Below are 14,792 nucleotides of genomic sequence, written 5' to 3' on the forward strand. Positions count from 1 at the left end.
TGAAGAAGTATGTGAAAATACGTATAATGTTGTTTAAAAACTGAGAAGTGTTGCTTAAAATCACATACCAAACGACCCCTTAGTTTTTAGAAAAATGTTTTCTAGAATTGATAATCACATAGTTTTTGAAAAAGTTTTAGGACAACCAAATCCTTGTTGATTAGTCCTACTTGAATCTAGAAAAATGTTAAGGTTTTAACATTGATTCCTCATTGATTATAAAACTGATGGATCCAAATCCTTGTTGATTAAACCTAATTCAATCTAGAAAAATGTGAAGGTTTAGAGATTAATTCCTCATTGATTAGCAAATTGAGGGGTAGATTTCAATTTAGGACAACCAAATCCTTGTTAATTAGACCTAATTAAATCTATAAAAAAAAATATGAAGGTTTCAAGATCAATTCCTCATTGATTTAAATACTGAGGGTAGATTTCAATTTAGGACAATCAAATCCTTGTTGATTAGACCTAATTAAATCTTGAAAATTTTTGTTTTGAATGAGATAATTTTTGCATGCACATAAATTGGGGTATTATACTTGATTACTGACGACTTTTTCTACATAGCTTTTGGTGCAGATTTAGTCATGGCTCTAGGAAATGGAAGTAGCACTCAAGCTTCACGCTTAGATAAGGGGAAAGACCCAATGGTTAAGCCTGGGCCTGAGCCCACTAGAGGTGAGGAGTATGGTAGTGAGGTGCCCCTCTCCCAGGTGGAGGAGAAATCAGAAGAGATTGGCCACTTCTTTTAGGACAAATCAGGGTGAGGATCCGAATGTTGATGGGAGAGAAGAAGGAGCTCTATAGACTACAAGAGCCCACTGGATCTTTGCTCGATGAGGAGGGTATTGTTGGTGGATAGGTCTATGGAAGCATGTCCCACGATTGACAGCACTAAGGGTCCGTTTGGATTGAATTTATTGTTGCTGAAACTGAAAACTGAAAACACTGTAACAAAATAATTTTTTAAATGTGTGAATAGTGTCGTGGGACATATTTTTAATATTTTTTAATGCATGAACAGTGTTGCTACGGTGATGAACAGTGTGTGAACAGTGATTTTTGTACCCTGCACAGTGAACCCATATGTGTTACTGTTTACGCGCAGGGAAAAAAAATAAAAACACCCCTAACACTCTTAACATGGTGTCCTTTCCTATATCTGGAACAGCCCATTTTCTGTATTTTGGGGCAACATCTGATCTAGGTGGCAGCTTGCTGTTTGTTGTAGCTGTTGCTTGGCTTTGTTATACATGTCTTGTGTTAAAATTGTTTTTGGTTTTGTGGTAGGAGGTGAGTTAGTCTTGGTATAATGTGGTTGGTTGTTTGCAGCTGTGCTAGTAGCCCATTTATCCCTGCTTTTCTGGTTTAGATAAAAGTTCTTACTCATGTAAAAAAAAAAAATTTAAAATAATTAAAATAAAAAAAAAACAAAACAAAACAAACAAACAAACAAACCACATTACATATATACATTTTTTAGGGGAGTATGAAAGAAGGGGGTGGGGGGGAGGAAGAGAGCTTGTGATCTTCTTCTTTCTTTCTTTTTTTTGTTTTAATCAAAAACCTAAAATTCCTATCCTACAGCAGTATCAACCTACAACCAGGTTATAAAAAAAAATACAACCAAAAACTGTATTTAAAAAGTAGCAAATAACTTGCAGCGAAAGCAAGGATAGTTGGGGGGGAGGGGGGAGGGGACTTGGGTTTTAAAAATCCTCTCTCACCCATTCTCCAATATTTTTTATTAAAAAAATAATTATATATAAATTTTATCTAAATGACTGCATCATCATTTTTTCCCTCTTATTTCACTTACACAAAAACATATTAAAGATATATGCTCCCGAAAATAGATACGTTTAAGTATACTACTAATGCATCATCATACATTAACCAAAGCATGTTCAAGATATATGTTCCTAAAAATACATAGTTAAATCTCTTTAATAAGACCTTCTTTATTTTAAATCTCTTTTTTTTTTTTAGAAGTTAAAATTGTGTATTTTGTGGTTAATGGTTTGAGATCTTCTTAATAACAGTTAGAGATCCTTATTGCATTTGTCAAGTTTTTATCTTACATTGACTTGGATATGTTTAGGCACGGAAAGTAACGTTTATTATTTACAATTTGATTAAATTTTCTTAATTTTAAAAACTATTGGTATAATTTAACTGTATAATGTTTAATCATTTGACTAAAAAATCTTACTTAAAATGATTAAAGAATGTTAATTCTGATTTAAAAGGATAGTTCACAGTTTAGGAATTGAAAATAATAATAATAATAATAATAATAATAATAAATGACCAGTATAGAGACTAAGAGCATCAGCAGTGGGGCTTGTATATGCCAAATGTTAGGAACATTTGACATTTAAGCCCCAAAACTACTCAACAATGGAAAGGCTATATGCAATATGCCAATGCCAATGCCAAATTTGGGATTTAGCTACAGTACCATCTCAAATGTAAGATGGTACTATAGCTGAATGGTATAAAAAATAATAATTTTTTAATACTCTCAAACCGTTTTAAAACCCGGCAATTTCTCTCTCCTCTCTCATTTTTTCTCTTTCTTTTCTCTCTCTTCCTTCTCTGTTTCTCATCCCCTCTCTCTCTCGCCATTTTGAAGCTTCTCTCTTGGAGCTCACGCCGAATCACCAAGCCAGATCGGAGCTCACGCCTGATCGGATTTATAGATCGACGTGGTGGCGCGGCTGCGATGGGCATGGTGGTTGGAAGTCAGCGCGGTGGAGATCGGCGTGGAGACCGATGTGGAGCTCGGCATAGAGATTAGAGACCGATGTGGAGCTCGGCATAGAGACCGGCGTTTGGTGGTGTTGACATGGTGGCTGGTTTCTGGGTTTGGTGGCCGGCGTTTGGTTGGTTGAGTTGCTATGGGTTTGCTGGGTTTGGGTGGGATTTGGGTGGCGTTTGGGTGGTGTTTGGGTTGGCGTTGGGTGGTTGTGATTTTTTCCGATGGGTTGGGGGATTTGTTCCGATGGGTTTAAGGGTGGGTTTCGGTGTTTGCTGGGTTTGTTTGGGCAGAGGGTGGGTCTCCACCTTTTTCCTTCTCCGGCAACTCTTTCTCTCTTTCATTTTTCCTTCTCCGCGTGAGTCAACAAAATCAACTTCCTTCAAGCTTCCCAGCGGTGAATCCGCTTCCTTCGAGCTTCGGCGGTGGTGGGTCTGGTTTTTGACCATGGGTTGCTGTTTTTTTTTTTTTTTTTTTTTTTTTTTGTGGTGTTGATGGGCGGAGAGGGTGGTGGTGGTGCTGTTGACTGTTTTTTGACCGTGGTTGCAAGGTTTGCTTTTGACTGTTTGGTGTGTGAGACAAAAATATTGTGGGTTTTTTTGTTTCTGTTTTGGTTTGGGTGTTAGGGGAAATTCTTGATATAAACGAAAATTTGTGTGAATTAATGTGAAAGTTGATTGATTTAGATTTGAGGGAATGAACCCAATTTTTGTGAATCGTTTGTGTGTGTGTGTTGGCTCGATTGATTTGGAAATGGAGTCCGATTTTTTTGAATCAGTGTGGATTGTGGCGGGTCGTGGTGGGTTGTGGTGGCTCTGGGGCTGAGGATCGGCGGGTTTGGAGTTTTGGGTTAATCTATGGGTTTGATTTTGATTTTGATTTTGTTAATCTATGGGTTTCTGGGTTTGGATGGCCATGAGTTTGTGCCTGGTGTTTCTGGGGTTTCAAGAAAACGAATAGTTTGGGTATGTTCTTCGTGGTGGTGGTAGCAGCAGTTGGTTGCAGAGGTTATTTGGGTATTGGGTTTTTGTTTTTATTTGAGTTTTAGGATATATTATTTTATTGTGTAAAAATATTATTTTAATGAGTAAGATAGGAAAATAAAAGTTGGGATGTTGGGTATATTGAAAAATGGTATGGTATAAGTAATAAAATAGCTTTTTGGGATGGTAAAATAAGATAGGGTTTGAGATCCGGATGTGGATGCTCTAAGGGCTCGTTTGGTTTGGCCGACTCATTTTTCATTTCCCAATACTCATAACCCAAACCTCACTTTATCTCAAAAAATCCAAAATTATTGTTTGGTCACATAACTCACTTTTTGCCCCCCCCTAACTCATATTTCAGAAATTGAAAACACTAAAATTCTGTTTTCAGTTTCTATCATCCGTCACTCAAATTTTTGAGTTTTAAGTGATGGAAACATCGCCCAAAAACCAAGCCAAACAAGATTTTTTGGGTGAGACCCATGCGTTTTGGAAACTCAGTGATAAAAACTGATTGATATCATTCAAAATCATGGTGATCCAAAAAAGCCCTAATTGATTAAATATGGTATTCAGAGAGACTCAATGATAAAATATCATTGCAGATCTACACTGAAAAACCAAAACAGATCTAGAGAAACAACAAATAACCACAGGCGTTTCACATGATTCAGTCTATTTCACAAGAATAATACATGAAATTAAAAAAAAAAAATCAAATTTTTAAGAATTTGAAAGACTTACACGGAAAGAAGGGCGACCAAATCGACCATCCCACTGGTTTTTCACAAGCCAATCTTCAAGTGTCGTGTCCCCCAGATCATCAAAGTGGGTTCCAAATCTGAGTAAGGCGATGGGTTGGGTTAGATTAACTCAAAGTTCTTGTTTTTTTTTTTTTTTTTTTTAATAAGAAAAGAAAAAAGAATAAGAAAAATAAAAAGCAGAACACTCGAGAATGGAGGCGGTTGGGATAGATTATAATTCAAAATCTGACAAAATGACCCAAAAAAAGGACAAAACGGGCCTCTTCTGTCTATACTTATTTTATTTTTATCACTTTTTTACTTTGGTCGGGTGTGGAGCACTCCACTAGTATCCCGTGCAGCCTCCGATCGCAGTGTGGTTGTTCAACAAGTGTCTGTCTTCCTACGACTCAATGATCAATACACCCTGTCATCATTTTTTGTACTAGGTAAATTACCATTTTGACCCATGAATTTCATTGGCATTTTTTTTTTTTTGAGAATCAATTTTATTGGCAATTTGATTTATAAGATTTCAAATATATTGGTTTAGTAGCAAATCTTTTGGTATTTTATATGTCAAAATATAAGTGATTGATGGAAAATATTAAAGTGGATAATGACCAAAATAATTTTTTTTTTTTATTCCACATCAAATAATACATCCACTATCTTGTGAAATAAAATATATTTAAAAAATTTATGTTAAAATTAAAAACAAAATTTCGAATTAAGCATATTGTTTCTATAAGGGCGGATCAAAGGCTCAGACCCAATTGATTGGATAATTCCTAGCTCTTCAAGTTCAATACATTAAATTTGTAAGAGAGTAGGCTTATGAGTCAATTGTGACGCTAAGGTGGTTACAAGCTATAGAAAAACAGTACTGACAGGATTAACGTAAACGAAAGAGATAAAGATTCAATATAACTCTATCCTTGGGCAAATCCGAGGAGGGATTCTTTAACAATAGTGAAGAATGATATTGTTACAATCTAATACAATTTCTCTCTATCTCTTTTTCTTGTAGAATGTTCATCCCTTTTTTAGAGGGATTCCCTTCCTTATATAGTCATTTACATTGCATTTTAGCCCTCTATCTATACGTCTCAAGGAAGCCATTTGGATGCTTGTCCCATCAAGACCCTTCTAAAGGTGGTTAAGAGAGAGCTGTGAGTTGTGTAGCTACTGTTCAAGTGTTTTTTCCTCATAAATGCAGTCAGTTCAATTCGTGCAGAGCATTAAATGTAGAGGCACCTTCCTAGATGAGTCCCTATTTCGTTGCTTACATGACTCTGTTGTCTACCTTAGAACTTTACTTTCCAGTGTAGGGAATCAGATATAGTACTCACGAGGTGCTTCTGCCTCTCGTGATCCTCTGTCGACGAGTTAGTTAACCTTTTCTCCTTAAACATCTTACTCTCAGTTTCTGTCCGATCCTGAATGGCCCTAATATCTTCCTTCCTCGGTCTTGGCGCACGTGTCAAACCTTAGCTTACACATGTGTGGGCCTTTGATCGTCCTCGAACAGGGCCTATAGCCTTAAAATATCCTCAGACCATTTGCTCCCACAGTTTCTCATTCAAAATCTCCTCAAATTTTAACCAAACAATATAAAAATATTTATTTTATTTTAAAAAAGAAAGGCTTATTTTATCTTAGTTCTTGGATATAAGGTAATGCATCATTAAGTAAAGTTGTAACCTAATTTTTAATTTTATATTTTGTTGTTAAGAGAAAAAAAAAAAAAAATATATATATATATATATATATATATTGTTTGGTGTGTGACTTTATAGGAGATTATATTATTAATGTTGGCAATCTATCATTTAGGATATCAATTTTCAAAAATTAAAATCTTAAACTATTAAGAGATATTAATCATCATCGATTATCTAACACATTTGCAATATATTTTTTTTTGGGGGAATAGTTTAGGGTTTCAATTGGGTTGGGCTTATATTGGTCTTATATTTTGGAGGCATTGTTAGAAAAGAAAAAGAAAAGTGCTAAAACTACTATAAAATGTTTACAATATGATGTAACAATTATTGTGATTGATGAACTTTAACAACCTAATTAATGAATGTTCCAATTTTTTTTTCTATGATTAGTAACATGTCAATTTGTAAAACCATAATAAATTTTGTATTATTCTTAGCATCACTCTTGAAAAAAAAAAAAAAGTGAACAACCATTTAATAGAATGTATTTTTTTATAAAATTTTGGATATTTTACAATGGAGTGTAGAAACATATTTTCATAGTTGTTGTGGGGCCAGAGAACTTAGCGACCCCGGCCCACTTTGTGCTGGGCCCAAGGCCTGCGCCGAGAATAGAAATGTCCGAGGACATACGATGAAAGTCCAAATGACCTAGAGATGTTGCCGAGGATGATTCTGTCCTCAGCATTCCAGACTCCCGTAGGAAAGAACGACACGCCATCAAAGGTAGACTCCCAAAGTGTTCCCTAAAGAAAGGACGAGTACAATAGGATGCACAAGGGAGTATAATGTAGGAGCAGTTCCAGAAAAAGCTGTCACCTCCGCATTTAATGCGCCCAACTAACGTCCTGGCCGTATTAATGATGAAAGGACCCCTGAATAGTGTGGCCTTGGTTGCCGCAACTCACAGAGGGTTTGGAAAGGTGGCTGATGGAACGAGCACTTGAGTAATGGCCTGCACAATCAACATATGGAGGGTCAAGATCGACTGGAAGGAAATATATAATGGGAGAGACCCCCTAAGAATGGGGGATCGCATAAAAGGGACAAGAAGAAAGAAAAAGGAGGAAGCGACAGCAGTCTGTATGGCCTTGAAAAACCACGGGAACCTAATACTGAAAGAAGAAGAAGAAGAACATCAAGCTCCTCAAACGAAACACCCGGAGACAATATTTTAGGCTTAAACCCATTTCCTCATTGGTCCATCCACACCCAACCATGTATAGTGATTGTGGTTCAGACCAACACCTAGTTCTTAGGTCGACTCTATAAAAATTAATTGTATTGGGCCAGTTTGGCTTGAGACCGTTCGTCAATAGAAAGAGCGCTCAAAACTGACACCCTACAATTAGCGCCATCTGTGGGAAGAACTTATGTGTTAGCAAGGACAACGATCTAGCATGGTAGGGTCACACCCTTATCAGGTAGGCTCTCATCAACTCAAACCAGCCAAATCCCCACAACAGGGTAACTTCCCCAACCCCAAGCGCGATCGAAACGAAGAGAACGGAAGGTTTCAAGAGGGAAGCGTAAACACTACTCAAACCAGCAAGAGCCACTCTTGCGCGGGCAGCCACGTGCTTCAGAGACTAAATAACAACCGGGCCCCGTAACGGGAGGAAGCTAGGAGTCATATGTCTCAGAAACAGAACGATAGGCAGTCCATGTAGCGAGAGATAGACGATTTGAAAAGAAAGTTGTACCATGCACAGCAAAGGCAATCTCGTTCCAGACTTGACGCGCCCTCCGATGATGAAAACGACGACAACTATAGACGAAGATCGAGGACTCCCCCAAGCGAGACCTTCTCCTGCAAAGAAGAAGACTACCGGAGGTGTAGGTGCAGAAGCCTATCTCCTAGGGGCTTGGGAAACGACACCATGAGCAAGGCATTGGATCAACTCTCCAAGTCGCCTTTCACACACCACATAAAAGGGGCCATACTCCCTCGACGGTTCCAGCAGCCAACCTTCGCCATTTACAACGGTAGAACAGACCCGGTGAAGTATGTAAGCTAGTTCAACCAAAGGATGGCTGTCCATTCTAGGAACGAGACGCTGATGTGCAAGGTCTTCCCGTCCAGCTTGGGACTAGTGGCAATGAGGTGGTTTAATGGTCTGAAGACGAACTCCATCGACTCATATAGGCAGCTGACCCAAGCTTTTGGCTCCTGCTTCATTACGAACCGCAGAGCCCTTCGGCTTTTGAGCGCTTTGTTGTCGCTATCCATGCATGGCGAAGAAACCTTAAAAGCATACTTGGACAGATATTGGGAGACGTACAATGAAATAGAAGACAACTTTGACGACGTCACCATTATCACTTTCAAAAACAATCTCCCAGTTGATCACGGCCTACGGAAGTCTTTGACTGGCAAGCCCGCCACTAGCACGTGTCAACTGATGGATCGGATCGAAAAGTATAAGCGAGTGGAGGAAGACCAGTTACAGGGAAGAGGAAAAGAAAAGGTTATCCCTCAGGAGATGAGGGATTTCAGGTCGGACAGGTATGGCGGCAACCGCCCGAAGAGGGACTTTGTAGGGCAACCCGGATCAACTAATGCACAGACTGTCAACGCCGTATTCCGAGAACCAGTACATTGGGTCTTGGAGAAAATCAAGAACGAGCCATACTTTAGGTGGCCGAATAAGATGGCGGGAGAACCCTCGAAGCGCGATCAAAACCTTTATTGCCAATACCACCAAGACCATGGCCACACTACGGAGAACTGCAAGAACCTCTAGAACCACCTAGACCAGCTAATCCGAAAAGGGAGGCTATAGCACCTTCTATATCATTCTAGTGGTCATCAAGGCCATCAAGAGGCCAGGAAGGACACTGCCCTGAGGCCACCCGTAGGAACGATCAGCGTAATCGTAGCCGTGCTAGGGAGAACAGGCACGTGCCCTGCACGAGCGTTATCGGTGGCTCAACTGCTTGCCAAGGAGTTCCAACCAGGGCCGAAGAGGGCCAAGATGAGCTTTCGTCATGTTTTGAGCTTTTTAGAGGAAGATAAGATTGGGACCATCCAACCTCACGATGATGCACTATTGATCACCCTCCGAATCGGGGACTACGGTGTGAAAAGAGTAATGGTGGATGGCGGCAGCGCGATTAAGGTTATGTACCCCGCCCTATACAAGGGGCTGGGGTTAAAACCGAAGGACTTAATGCCCTAAAACTCCCCTCTGATGAGCTTCAACGGGAAGCTCGTCATTCCAATGGGCATGATTAGGCTGCCCATCCAGACCAGCCCGAAAATTGTGGAGGTGAACTTAATCGTGGTGGACACCTACTCTCCCTATACAGCCATTGTCGGTAGGCCTTGGCTCCATACCCTAGGGGCTGTTGCTTCCTCATTACACCAGAAGATGAAATTCCCGTCAGGAGACCAAGTCCTTGAAATCCGTGGTTGCCAACCCACAGCGAGGTAATGCGTGGTAGCGGCTGTCTCACATCAGCTTGATGCGGAGTCCTCGACCTCCGCTGAAGAGAATTTATAGCAACTAAAGACCTCAGTTTTATCCCTTAACACAGCTGCTGGGGAGGCGAAATGCAAAGACCTGGAAGAAGTGGTTATTGACAACGACCTGGAGAAGTTCTTCCGAGTAGGGGCTCAGCTGCCTCTCTAGGAGAAGGAGAAACTGATTGAGTTCCTTAAAAGGAATATTGACGTATTTGCATGGGATGCTTGCGATGCTCCCAAGATCAACCTAGCCTTCATCTGCGATAACCTCAATGTCAACCTGGCCATCATTCCCAAGAAGCAACCACCTCGATGCCCGTTAAAAAAGCATGTCGACGCGATTAGAGACAAGGTGGCGAAGCTTAAACGCGCTGGGACTATTAAGGAAGTCTTTTACCCCGAATGGCTGGCCACCACGGTGGTGGTCAAGAAGAAAAGTGGGACATGGCAGGTCTGCGTGGACTTCATAGACCTAAATAAGGCGTGTCCTAAGGACCCATTCCCAATGCCTCGGATAGATCAGCTAGTGGACGTGACAGCAGGCCATCCTCGGATAAGCTTCTTAGACACCTTTTAGGGCTACCACCAAATACCACTGGCACTGGGGGATCAGGAGAAAACGGCCTTCGTAACACCAATCGGAAATTACCATTACAAGGTAATGCCATTTGGCCTGAAGAATGCGGGATCAACTTATCAAAGGATGATGACAAGAATGTTTGAGTCATAGCTGGGCAAGAACATCGAAATCTACGTCGATAACATGGTGGTGAAGATTAAAGTGGTGTCCGAGCATTTAAGGGACCTCGGCAGCACCTTTGGCATCTTGAGGAAACATAAGTTGCACCTAAATGCTTCCAAGTGCTCATTTAGCGTGGGGTCAGGCAAGTTTTTGGGCTACATGGTTATCCATAGGGGAATCGAGGTTAACCCTAATGAGATCAAGGCTATAAATGACCTGAAACAGCCGCAAAACGCAAAGGAGGTCCAAAAGCTCGCTGGGATGATCGCAACCCTTTACCGATTCATTTCCAGATCGACGGATAGATGTAGGCCATTCTATCTCTTAATCAACAAGTGGAAGGGGTTTGAGTGGTCTGAGGACTGTGTGGTGGCTTTCCAGCAACTCAAAGATTACCTATCCCAAAGGCCAATTATCATGTCCAGTCTAGAGGTCGATGAAGTTTTGTACGCATACATTGCTGTCGCCTCCCATGCTGTGAGCTTGGTGCTAATACGGGACGACAATAGCATCCAAAAGCCAGTCTATTACGTGAGTAAGTCGCTACATGAAGCCGAGGTCAAATACCTACCCTTGGAAAAAGCCATACTGGCTGTGGTCCACACCACGCGAAAGCTTCCCCACTATTTCCAAGCCCACACAGTGGTTGTTCTAACCCAATTACCCTTGAAGTTTGTACTGCAAACCGCTGACTACACAGGAAGGATTGCCATATAAAGCACAATTCTGGGAACTTTTGACATCAAATACATGCCTCGGACCTCTATCAAGGGCTAAGTCCTAGCTGACTTAGTAGCCGAATTTGCTAAACCCCCAGTAGAAATAGTGGCAGAGGAGCAGAACATGGATGGAAAATTGGTTGGAGTGATCTCTACACCAAGACCCCATGTTGGAAGGTGTACGTTGATGGCACAATAAACCAAAGGGGATCTGGAGTAGGGCTAGTCCTAATATCTCCCGAGGAAGCCATCACAGAGAAATCCCTGAGACTTGGGTTCTCAGCCACGAACAACGAAGCCGAGTATGAGGCCCTGCTACAAGAGATTGCCATGGTACAGAAAATGGGAGGAAAGATAGTGGAGATGTTCTCAGACTCGAGGCTGGTAGTAGGCCAGGTAAAAGGAGAATTAGAGGTCAGAGATGCAAGGATGCAAGAGTACTTAAGCCGGGTTAAACGCTTACAGCCAGGCTTCAACTTTTTCAACTTGACGCACGTCCCCAAAAGTGGAAACACTCATGCAGATTTGCTGGCCACACTTGCCACCTCCTCGGCAGGGGATCTACCTCGAATTATCCTCGTCAAGCACCTGGACAGAGCGAATGAAGTAATCAAAGGCATAGTTCATGTTCATGAGGTCAGAATGGGCCCTAGCTGGATAGACCCTATTGTGAAGTTCCTCAAAGATGACATCTTGCTCGAGGAAAAGTCGAAGGCGGAGAAAATACAGAGAAAAGCTCCCTAGTTCTAGTTCTCCGAGGACCAGAAATTATATAAACGCTCATATTCCGGACCATACTTACTGTGCATACACCCTGAGGCATCAGAACTGCTGCTTGAAGAGCTACACGAAGGGATCTGCAGGAGTCACACGGGAGGAAGATCTCTGTCACATCGAGCCATAACCCAGGGATACTGGTGGTCGGGAATGCAGAAGGAACCTCTGGAGTATGTTAAAAAGTGCGACCTGTGCCAAAGGTTTGCCCTGAATATTCATCAACCTGGCGAGGCCCTCAACCCTCTGTCCAATCCGTGGCCGTTCGCCCAGTGGGGCCTGGATATCGTAGGACCTTTCCCAAAGGCAGCAGGAAATAAGAGATACCTACTGGTCGGCACAGATTACTTCACCAAGTGAGTCGAAGCCGAGCCTCTGGCCAACATTAGAGACGTGGATGCTAAGAAATTCATCTGGAGAAACATTGTCACCCGATTCGGAGTCCCTTGCACCCTCATCTCAGATAATGCACTCTAGTTTAACAGCAAGGCCTTCAGAAGATACTGCTGCAAGTTGGGAATCACTAACAGGTACTCAACCCTAGCCTATCCTCAGGGAAACGATCAAGCCGAGGCTGTCAATAAGGTCATAGTCAACAGACTTAAGAAGAGACTGGATAACACCAAAGGAAGATGGGTGGAAGAGCTGCCGCATGTCTTATGGACCTATCGGACTACACCACGATGGTCGACAGAGGAGATGCCTTTTGCTATGACCTATAGGGCCGAGGCCGTTATACCTCTAGAGGCAAACTTCCTAATGCTAAGGACGAGTTCATTCACCTTGGAAAGTAACGCCGAACTACTGGAGAGGAGCCTAGACCTGATCAACGAGCGAAGAGAAAAGGTAATGGTCCAATTGGCCTATTACCATTAGAAGCTCAAACAGGGATACGATGCCAACGTGAAGCTTAGATCGCTAGCACTAGGGGACTTAGAGCTGAGGAAAGTGGTGGGTGCTACCAAAAACCCATCATGGGGAAAGCTTGGACCCAACTGGGAAGGGCCATATCGAATTACTTTAATCGCGGGGATAGGAGTGTACTACCTAGAAGACTTAGATGAAAAAGTTGTACCCCGTCCATGGAATGTAAATAACTTGAAAAGGTATTACTATTAATAAAAGCATTTGTCTAGTTCAGATTTTAAGTCCATCTTGATTACATGTCTCGCATTCTAGTAATAATCTAAGTGCTAGACAGAACCAAGACCTTACATGGTTCTCAGACTCAAGCCTATGGGGAAACTAGTCACTCCAAAAATAATCTAAGTGCTAGACAGAACTAAGGCATTGCATGGTCCTCAGACTCAAACCTATGGGGAAACTAGTCACTCCAAAAATAAGCTAAGTGCTAGACAAAACCAAGGTCTTGCATGGTCCTCAAACTCAAGCCTATGAGGAAACTAGTCACACCAAAATAATCTAAGTATTAGACAGAACCAAGGCCTTGCATGGTCCTCGGACTTAAGCCTATGGGGAAACTAGTCACTCCAAAAATAATCTAAGTGCTAGACAAAACCAAGGCCTTCCTTGGTCCTCAGACTCAAGCCTATGGGGAAACTAGTCACTCCAAGAAAATCTATGTACTAGACAGAACGAAGGCCTTATATGGTCCTCGGACTCAAGCCTATGGGGAAACTAGTCACTCAAAAAAAAAAAAAAATCTAAGTGTTAGACAGAACCAAGGCCTTGCATGGTCCTCGGACTCAAGCCTATGAGGAAACTAGCTACTTCAAGATTTGTAAAAGCTGTGGATGCGAACTAAGCGTACGCTTGGCACCTCAGATTATACACTTAGCCCCCTAAAAATATGGGTGGACGTAAACTAAGCGTTCCTTTGATACCAGTAAGATAGTATTGAGGGATTTAACTTCAAATATATCATGTGCACAACCATTCACACCCGTTAGGATAATTAATTCACAAGCCACAAGATTTACAGTAATAGTAATATCGGTAAAGGCAACAAACAATGATTTAAAAGGGAAAAGAGAAAAGGAATTTCATACATATAGTCGAAAAATTCAGTTACAAACAAATCCCAAAACTCTTAAAATAGAAGCAAATTAACTAAAAGCTAAACTAAAAAGAGAACCAATATAAAGGTTGGCCGGAACCCCTACTGCTTCAACTTCATTTTGGTCCCTTCCTTGGGAAGCTGAACAAGATTGGTCTCGGGACCCTGGGAAACATCCCCTTCCTTAGAAAGCTAGGCAGGATTGGGCTCGGGGCCCTGAATAACATCAGCAGAGGAAATGGACCGAAGAAGCTGAACCAAGAGAGGCGGATCCTCTGCATAAGAACCTGGAGCGCCGACTATAGGTCCGGCAGCCTTTTGGGGTGCTTCGGGGTTGAAGCTCCCACTTACATCAGTCACCTTAGGGAGTTCGCTCCCCTCGGCTGGCTCGTTAATGGTGGACACAGTCAGAGCAGCTTCAGTTTCCTCGGGAGCTCTCACCGTCTCGAGATTCGACTCGCGGATGGCCAGAGGATAGTATACCTTCTCCGCCTTCCACAGATCGGAGGAAGCCTCCACCCCAGCTTGTTTGAGGGTTTCATTCCAGACCTAGGAGTAGTAAAGCCGACACACCTTAGGGATTTAAGCCTTGAGGATGGCCTGGGTGTCAGCCACCCCCGAGTCATAGGCCTCCTCCTCGACTTTGTCCCTGGAGGTCTCGGCCTCCGTCCTAGCAAACTCAGCCTCCGTCTTGACCCTTAGAGCTTCGTCCCTAGCCCATTCCGCAACCTTTTTGGCCTGATCTGCCTCAGCTAGCCTCTTCTGGAGATCAACAATTTGCTCTTTAGCAATCCCCAACTGATCTTCAGCTTAAAGTAGGCGCTTCGTCTGTGCCTAGGCCTGCTTCTGGGCACCAG

Source organism: Quercus robur, chromosome 3 (assembly GCF_932294415.1).
Source record: "Quercus robur chromosome 3, dhQueRobu3.1, whole genome shotgun sequence".
Lineage (NCBI taxonomy): Eukaryota > Viridiplantae > Streptophyta > Magnoliopsida > Fagales > Fagaceae > Quercus > Quercus robur.